This window comes from Aythya ferina (assembly GCF_964211825.1).
Source record: "Aythya ferina genome assembly, chromosome: 5".
In the NCBI taxonomy this organism is placed as follows: Eukaryota; Metazoa; Chordata; class Aves; order Anseriformes; family Anatidae; genus Aythya; species Aythya ferina.
Genome location: NC_140301.1, coordinates 50,128,287 through 50,135,259, shown reverse-complemented (window position 1 = coordinate 50,135,259; position 6,973 = coordinate 50,128,287). Strand labels below are relative to the sequence as shown.

General features: G+C 39.6%; 1 long non-coding RNA gene across 1 annotated transcript; it reads left to right on the top strand.

The window, feature by feature from the left end:
* The first annotated feature begins 1,415 nt into the window (after window positions 1–1,415).
* On the top strand, window positions 1,416–4,896 carry LOC311437259. The gene is made up of 2 exons (XR_014693392.1): window positions 1,416–1,526; window positions 3,592–4,896. It is a non-coding gene; the product is annotated as an uncharacterized lncRNA (long non-coding RNA).
* Window positions 4,897–6,973: the final 2,077 nt, after the last annotated feature.

The following is a 6,973-nucleotide window of genomic DNA, read 5'->3' as shown; positions in this document are numbered from 1 at the left end:
TCATGTTCAAAGCCTGTGTGACTAAAAAGGACCATACCTCTAGGTATTGCATTGGCAGTTGTAGGGGAAATCCACTACTGGGGTGTGGGCAGTCGTCTTCTCACCCTGCCTTGTCCCATAGTTCTGATGGGTGTCCCTCACTGCATTGCTCTCCAGAGAGAAAACACTTGCTTACCCAACATGTCATAGACACCTTTCAAAAGCTTCCATATCTAACAGAAAAAGTTTAGAGTGTGGGTAGAGAAGGAGCTGTTTTATTGGACTATAAAGAAGCTTCAGAATGTGTTGGAAAGTGAACCTCATTTGCCTCAAACATGCAACTGTGCTGGAGCATGATGATTTCGCATGTACAGCAATCAGTGCAGCTCGCAAATGGGTAGACTGGTACAGCTAAATGAAAGTTTAAATACAGATATTTAATTAAGTCAAATCTGCTCCAGTCCAAAGCCATTAAAAAAAATTCATTCTTTACTCACACCTAAGACATACCCCACTGACCCATTGTTATTTCTGCTGTAAAACATGAAATGGTAGGAAAAGAAAAGAGAGTAAAATTAGTGAGAAATCACTCTCCCATACCAATCTGCCAGGCTAAAGGCAAGTGTCAGAGTATTGTCTTGTGAATAACAGACATTGAGGTTAAAATCCTGTTCTGTGATGAACTAAGCTAAGCTCCCTTTGGAAATGGATGGTTGGAGTAGCAAGAACCTTCCCCTAACTATGGATGAAAGATACCAAAACAAGGCTTGGACAAAGACCCTGTGGAGGAGGGAGGATGCTTTTTTTTTAATTGTTATTATTATTTTATTTTTAATTTTTGGTAAACCCTCTGGGGTGTTGCCTGTTTCTCTATGTATTGACCATAGTTAGCAAAACTTCTGCTTGATTTTTTTATGTAGTAAACTCTCCAACAGAAAATTTAAAGGTGAATACATCTTCCAGTTGTTTGAAAGGATGGGCTGGAGGTGGTGGGTTACAAGTGCACCTTGAATGAGAGTTGTTCAGGCACTGCAGTGACTGACAGTGTTAAGAAGCTCAAAGTCATGCAGAAACACAAGTAAAATGTGAATAACACAAAATTACTGGTTGATGTTTTTCTGATTGCAATAAGAGTAATTGCATGTCGTACTGAACTTCTGAGATCATAGTGTGACCACAATAAGTGTTTAGAAGATGATAAAAAGTTTATTGGCTATGTCGACTACCTGCTGCCAGACCCCAGTGCTGAAAGACAAGTCTGTGGTCCATTTGTGCCTGCGCTCTGCCCAGTGCCTTGCAAGACACGGCTGTAGAGAAAGCCTGCCCTGACTGACAACAACAAAGGGTTTGCTAGTGAGTTCCCCATCCACTGTATATGCTCAGGTGTTTTGCATTCTTGAACATCATTTAAAAGCCATAAGGGAAGAGAAGAGGGGGACAGAGGGGTGTTACAGTAAGAAGTTCTGCAGTGTGCTGAGGACAGGAGACAGTGAACAGTTAGGGGACTTACTTTGAAAGGTTTCTTTTGCCTTTAGCAGCCATTACAGGTACCTTTCTGTTTTAACTTTTGAAGCAATTGCTTTTTGAATTGGTTGGGTTTGTAATGAAAGGTTGTAATTTTTGTTACCAATTTTTTTGGTACTTTTTGTTACTTAAAATCTCATAGACAATGTAAGGAGGAAAAAAAATAAGAAAGGATACTTGCCTCTTAAGTTCGTTTGAAGCCCTTTTCCCACAGGATTCATTGGTGGTAGAACAATTTCCTGATCAGAATGAGAAACAAACATAAGATGTCATGAAAAATGATAAAAAGAAAGAAACTTCAGATGAAATGGGAAGTTTTAATGCAAATCATATTTGACCTCACTCTTTTATAAGAGCTCTTCATTCTTGTGTCTCAGTGAGTTAGCATTGAGCATTGTTGCAGGACTTCAGAATTAGGGTTTTGAAGTAGTTGAAAACAATTATTACTTACAACATTAATTATGGTTACATTTTTAAGGTTAAAATGTGTGCTTTTTAACCTTGATGGGGTAGCATGATAGGTACATGATGGGGAAAGATGGCACAGATGGTCACCTGGAACTGGTTTTGCCTTTGGATGTGTCATTCTTGTTGTTGGGACCCATGGCTGGGCAGCATCCTGCTCCTCCATTAGCAACACTCTTCTTTTGGGTGGGTATAGCCTTTACATGCATTACCACTTCTCTTGTGAACTAGTTAGTTTTTGGGAAAAGGCTTCAAGCTTGAATGTCTCCCTTTGCTTCCCACAAGTTCCCAACTCTGTACTTATTAGTCAGCACAACTTTCATTGTTTTATGTCATGTACAAATTGGAATTGTTTTGGCAAGAGCCTTCGACACCTCCTCTCAAGTGGGAAGTTCACTTCAGTGGTTAAACACTAGCTGGAGATCTGGGAGACTGAATCCAGTGTTTTGCTCTCCCATTGTTTTCTATATGCCTTTGGCTAAATCACTGTAGGAGGAGGAATTCATCTCATCTGGCTTCAGCTGTTATGAATTAGGCATATAATCTGAGTTTGTCTATGCTCCCTCTGTGGTCAATGGGGGGAGACAGGCAACTCCAGGAGATGATTCATCCCTTTCAGAAGTGTCTGCTCTATCCAGTGATTACAGGAAGATCAGGCAACTAGCTGAGATTCACACACCTTATTTTCTGATGCATAAAATAAGTCAAATTGAATCTCACACTTACTCTCTATTTTCTGGCTGTTACACAAAAAAGGGAATCCATTAAATTCATTAAAACAATGCAATACTATGTAGTTATTCAAATTACCCCCCAAAAATAAAGGGGGGGGGGGCGGCGGGGAGGGGATAAAAATAAGACCAATCCCAATCTAGAAAGGACTGAATAATTTTTAGACCAGACCTTTTAAAGACACTTAGGAGTCTAAAGGTGTAGAAAGATGCCTCCTGAGATTTTAAAATGCCTATGACCTATAGGAATTAGGAGATAAATAATTGAAGATCTCACTAAATGCCTATCTGTGTTTGAGGTATATAAACCTATAAAACACCTTAAAACCCATAAAAACCCTGTCTCTAGTATTATTAGGGAGAGCACTATACTAAAATATATACAAGTCTCCAAATGCCGTATTCCCCTGTTTCTGTGCCCCTGGCTGCTCCTGCTTCCATGCTCTACAGCTCTTGCCCCTGGCAGCAGAGGTAAACTTGTATGAGGAGCATATGTGACACATAACACTCCAGCTCTCCCCTGCTGGTGGATAATTCATGAGGATGAGAGCTGTGGCAGGGCTGGGGAGAGAATCAGTGAATCATAACCTCCCCTCCTCTTCAGCTGAACTGTGTGGAAACTTGGCATGGTAGAGAATCTTGTACATAAACCATATTTTATTACTTGGAGTTGACAATTCAGCTGTGACTGTGGAACTGGCAAGTTATAGGCATAACACAGAAGATGTGAAGTTAATTTGTCCTTTCTTTTGGGCTGCTTTGTGTCTCTCGCTCCTCGTTGAGTGTCTCCATCAAGACCAGCATGATAAGAGTTAATGCAAGGTCTGGGAATGAATGTGGTGGAACCCTTCCTCCCTTCTGATTCTCCCTTTCCTTTCCTTTATGTGAACAGACTCGCTCGCCATCCCCAAGAGTGCAAGAGGCAAAGGTGAGAGGAAAGCTGACAAACAAGGAAAATAATCCCTTTGCCCACCCCTAGTGGAAACTCTGCTAGCTACAACATGGCAGCTGAGAGAGAACAACTTAACCCAACCAAATCTCTTTTATTATGTTCCTGTGTTTATTTTTCTGCTGTATTTATGACTTTGCATGTTGTTTTTGGTGTGGAAAGGACTCTAAAGCTGTAGATATGTGTTGTAATTATACAAATTCCTCTGCATGGAGTCTGTTAAAAAGATTGATCTATTTTTATGAGGACACACACAAATACTCATTTTGATGGACCTCATTGGCATTTATTGCAGGCCTGCCACTACTAAAATTTAAAGCCAACCTTGTAAATTTTATGGAAACTACATGCTGCAATTATTAGCCCGAAGACCTCCTGTCTCGCAGGAATGAGTCAGATTTTGCTTTCCACGTACACTGCGGTTTACACCTGAAAGAGATTAGTGGGGACCACCAGTAGCTTGAAAACCTAATCTCCAGTATTTTGTTTCCAGTTTAGCTCTGAAAGATACTCCAGGTGTTCTCATTAATTAGTCATTGTAAGTCACTGTGTCATTATTGTGCATAGAACAGATGTTTTCTCTGCACTTTTTCTGCAGGAGTGTTTTAAATTAAAAGTTGTTTTATATACTTCTTAATGTTTAGAAACAATTCTTATGACTGGTGAAAATGAACAAAAACAACCCCTAACAAATCAGTTTAGGAGGACAAATTCTTGAGTGTTTCCTGCAATGGTGTAACTTTACAGAGTTCTACCTGAGTGGATGATCTTGCTAAACATCATAAGTAGATCTTGCCATTTTTATCTGTGGCAAAATTCCCACTAATATTAAGAACAGGCTATAAGTATTATAGACTGTATATGTTATACTTCCCCCATTATCTTATTTTATAGTCACAAACTGAGGTGGATGGAGATTAAGTGGATTAAACCTATCAATCCAACTAATCAAAAGGGAAAAATAAGATTAAGGATAGCTGGATGAGAAGTCTTAATAGTATGCAGAGTATAAATACCAGTTTGTATATTTTGTGTCTGTATACTGTCCTACACACAGCCTTTGCTAAATTTTTATTCTTTGCTTGGAACCTGTAAGTGAGATGGCCTGTTGCAAAGGACAGTTCAGTTGACAACAAGCGAAACATTATTAAAGAGGAGAACTTGGGTGGGATCTAACAACCATGAGTTATGTTTATTACGTGGCCCATTATGGTTGAGACTTGAGAAAAAAATAAATATTGATGTCAAGCCTTCTCATCCTTCATTTCAAAACAAGATTTTTTCTTTGTCAGATCATTTGAACACCAGGGGAGAAGAAGGGAAAAATATTTGTGGATTTTTCACCTTGGTGGAATTCTCTCTCTCTCTCTCCCTTAGAGTATCAGTGCTGTGCCCCAGAGCTCCTGACCCTGCACCTCACTATTCCTAACACAGCAGGCCTGGCCATGTCCACTGCTGCATCCTTTACTGATGGCTATCCATACGTCTTGGGACTGCTTTGAAATTGCAAAGCCTAACCCTTTCTGGTCTTCCAAGTAGCAAAATTCAAGCCTCCTTGTTTCAGAGTAGACTCAGAATTGGTGCATGCCAGAAGTCTGATTGCAAAACTCTCATCTGCAAGTTGCAGATGAAAGAAAGACCAGTACCTGCAGTTACATTGACTGAAACTTAAAATAAGAGTTGTTAAGTTTAATTTATTTTTTTTAATCACCAGAAAATCAATGAGGAACAAATTGCTTTGAGCACTGGAGTAATAACGAAGATTGCTGCACTTACTTTGCAGCATCCAGTTTGGGTTGGTTTGGCTGGTTTCAGAGAAAGTATCAGAAGAGAAAAGCTACTTTTCTACCTTAGAAAAGTTATCTTGTCAGAGGTCCTCTTGTTAAAGAGATACAATCTGATGTTGCCTTTTTCACTACTCTGAAACCTACCCAAAAGCAAGAAATTAAAAGAATTTGAGTTGACCAAACAAATGAAGGTTCTGGGTTAGAAGTAAGCTGGGTAACAGGGAGAAAGGGTGACATGGGATGTTGGTGAAGTTATGTCATGGTTTAACTCTGGTAGGCAGCTAAGAGCCTCACAGCTGATCACTCACTCTCCCCAGGTGGGATGGAGGAAAGAACTGGAAAGGTAAAAGTGAGAGACCTCATGTTGAGATAAGAACAATTTGTTAGGTAAAGCAAAAGCTGTGCACACAAGCAAACCAAACCAAGGAATTCCTTTGCTATTTCCCATTAGTAGATGCATCCAGGAAAGCACGGCTCATCTGCATAATGGTGTCTTGGAAAGACAAACACCATCACTCTGAATGTCCATCTCTTCCTTCTTCTTTATGCCAGTTTTTATTGCTGAGCATGACACCATGTGGTATAGAATATCTCTTTGGTCAGTTTGGGTCACCTGTCCAGGTTGTGTTCCTTCCCAGCTTCTTTGGTACCCTCAGCCTCCTTGCTGGCAGGGCAGCATGAGAAGGAAAAAAAAGTCCTTGGTTCTGTGTAAGCATTGCTCTGCAACAACTAAAACCAATTTATTTTCATCAAAAATCCCAAACACAACATTGTGTGAACCTCTATGAAGAAAATTAACTCTAGCCAAAACTCAAGCCAAAATTATCACAAATTACCACAGAAATGCTTGAAAATGTTCTTAGCAGTTTGGAACAGTAAGACATTTTTTCAGGATTAGAAAAGTACAGTAGTAGTCCATCTCTGCTGTGAGGAGAAAGAGTAACTCAGCAAAGCATTAGTTCATGTAGTACTTACAAATATATTTGCTGAACAGCTCAACTCTGGGACACAGCAATGCTAAGATGATAGGCTGTAGTAAAGGTATTGCAATTTCACAAAGGGATATGGGCACCCTGACCTGGTCTTTAGACAAGGAGATGATTAAAAAAAAAAATAAAAAATTTAGAAAACTTGAAAAGGTGTCTTGAGAGTCCCTGACAAATGGTGGGTCTATGTATTTTTGTGAAATGCCTTAGATTAACTAAAACTAATGTCAAATTAAAAAGGTTTAATGTAAAAATTTGAAATGGAGGTAAGCCTTTGAAGGACTGTTTTATTGTTGTCACAACACATAGAGAGAGATCTTCAAGAAAATGGAAGCTAAAATAATGGACTTTCATGGCCATGCTGGTTTACAGTAAGTTTCCCAAATGAAGCAGTTAGGCCCAAATCTGTACAGGTACTTAAATCTTAGGTGGAGGGTGGTAAGAAAGGGGGGATGATGTTGATATGAGACTTTTTAAAGATGTGTCTGCATCTCCACAGAAAGCCCTGTTCTTACACAGGTCTGGCTTTGTGGTCTGAAGTGAGGTGCCAAA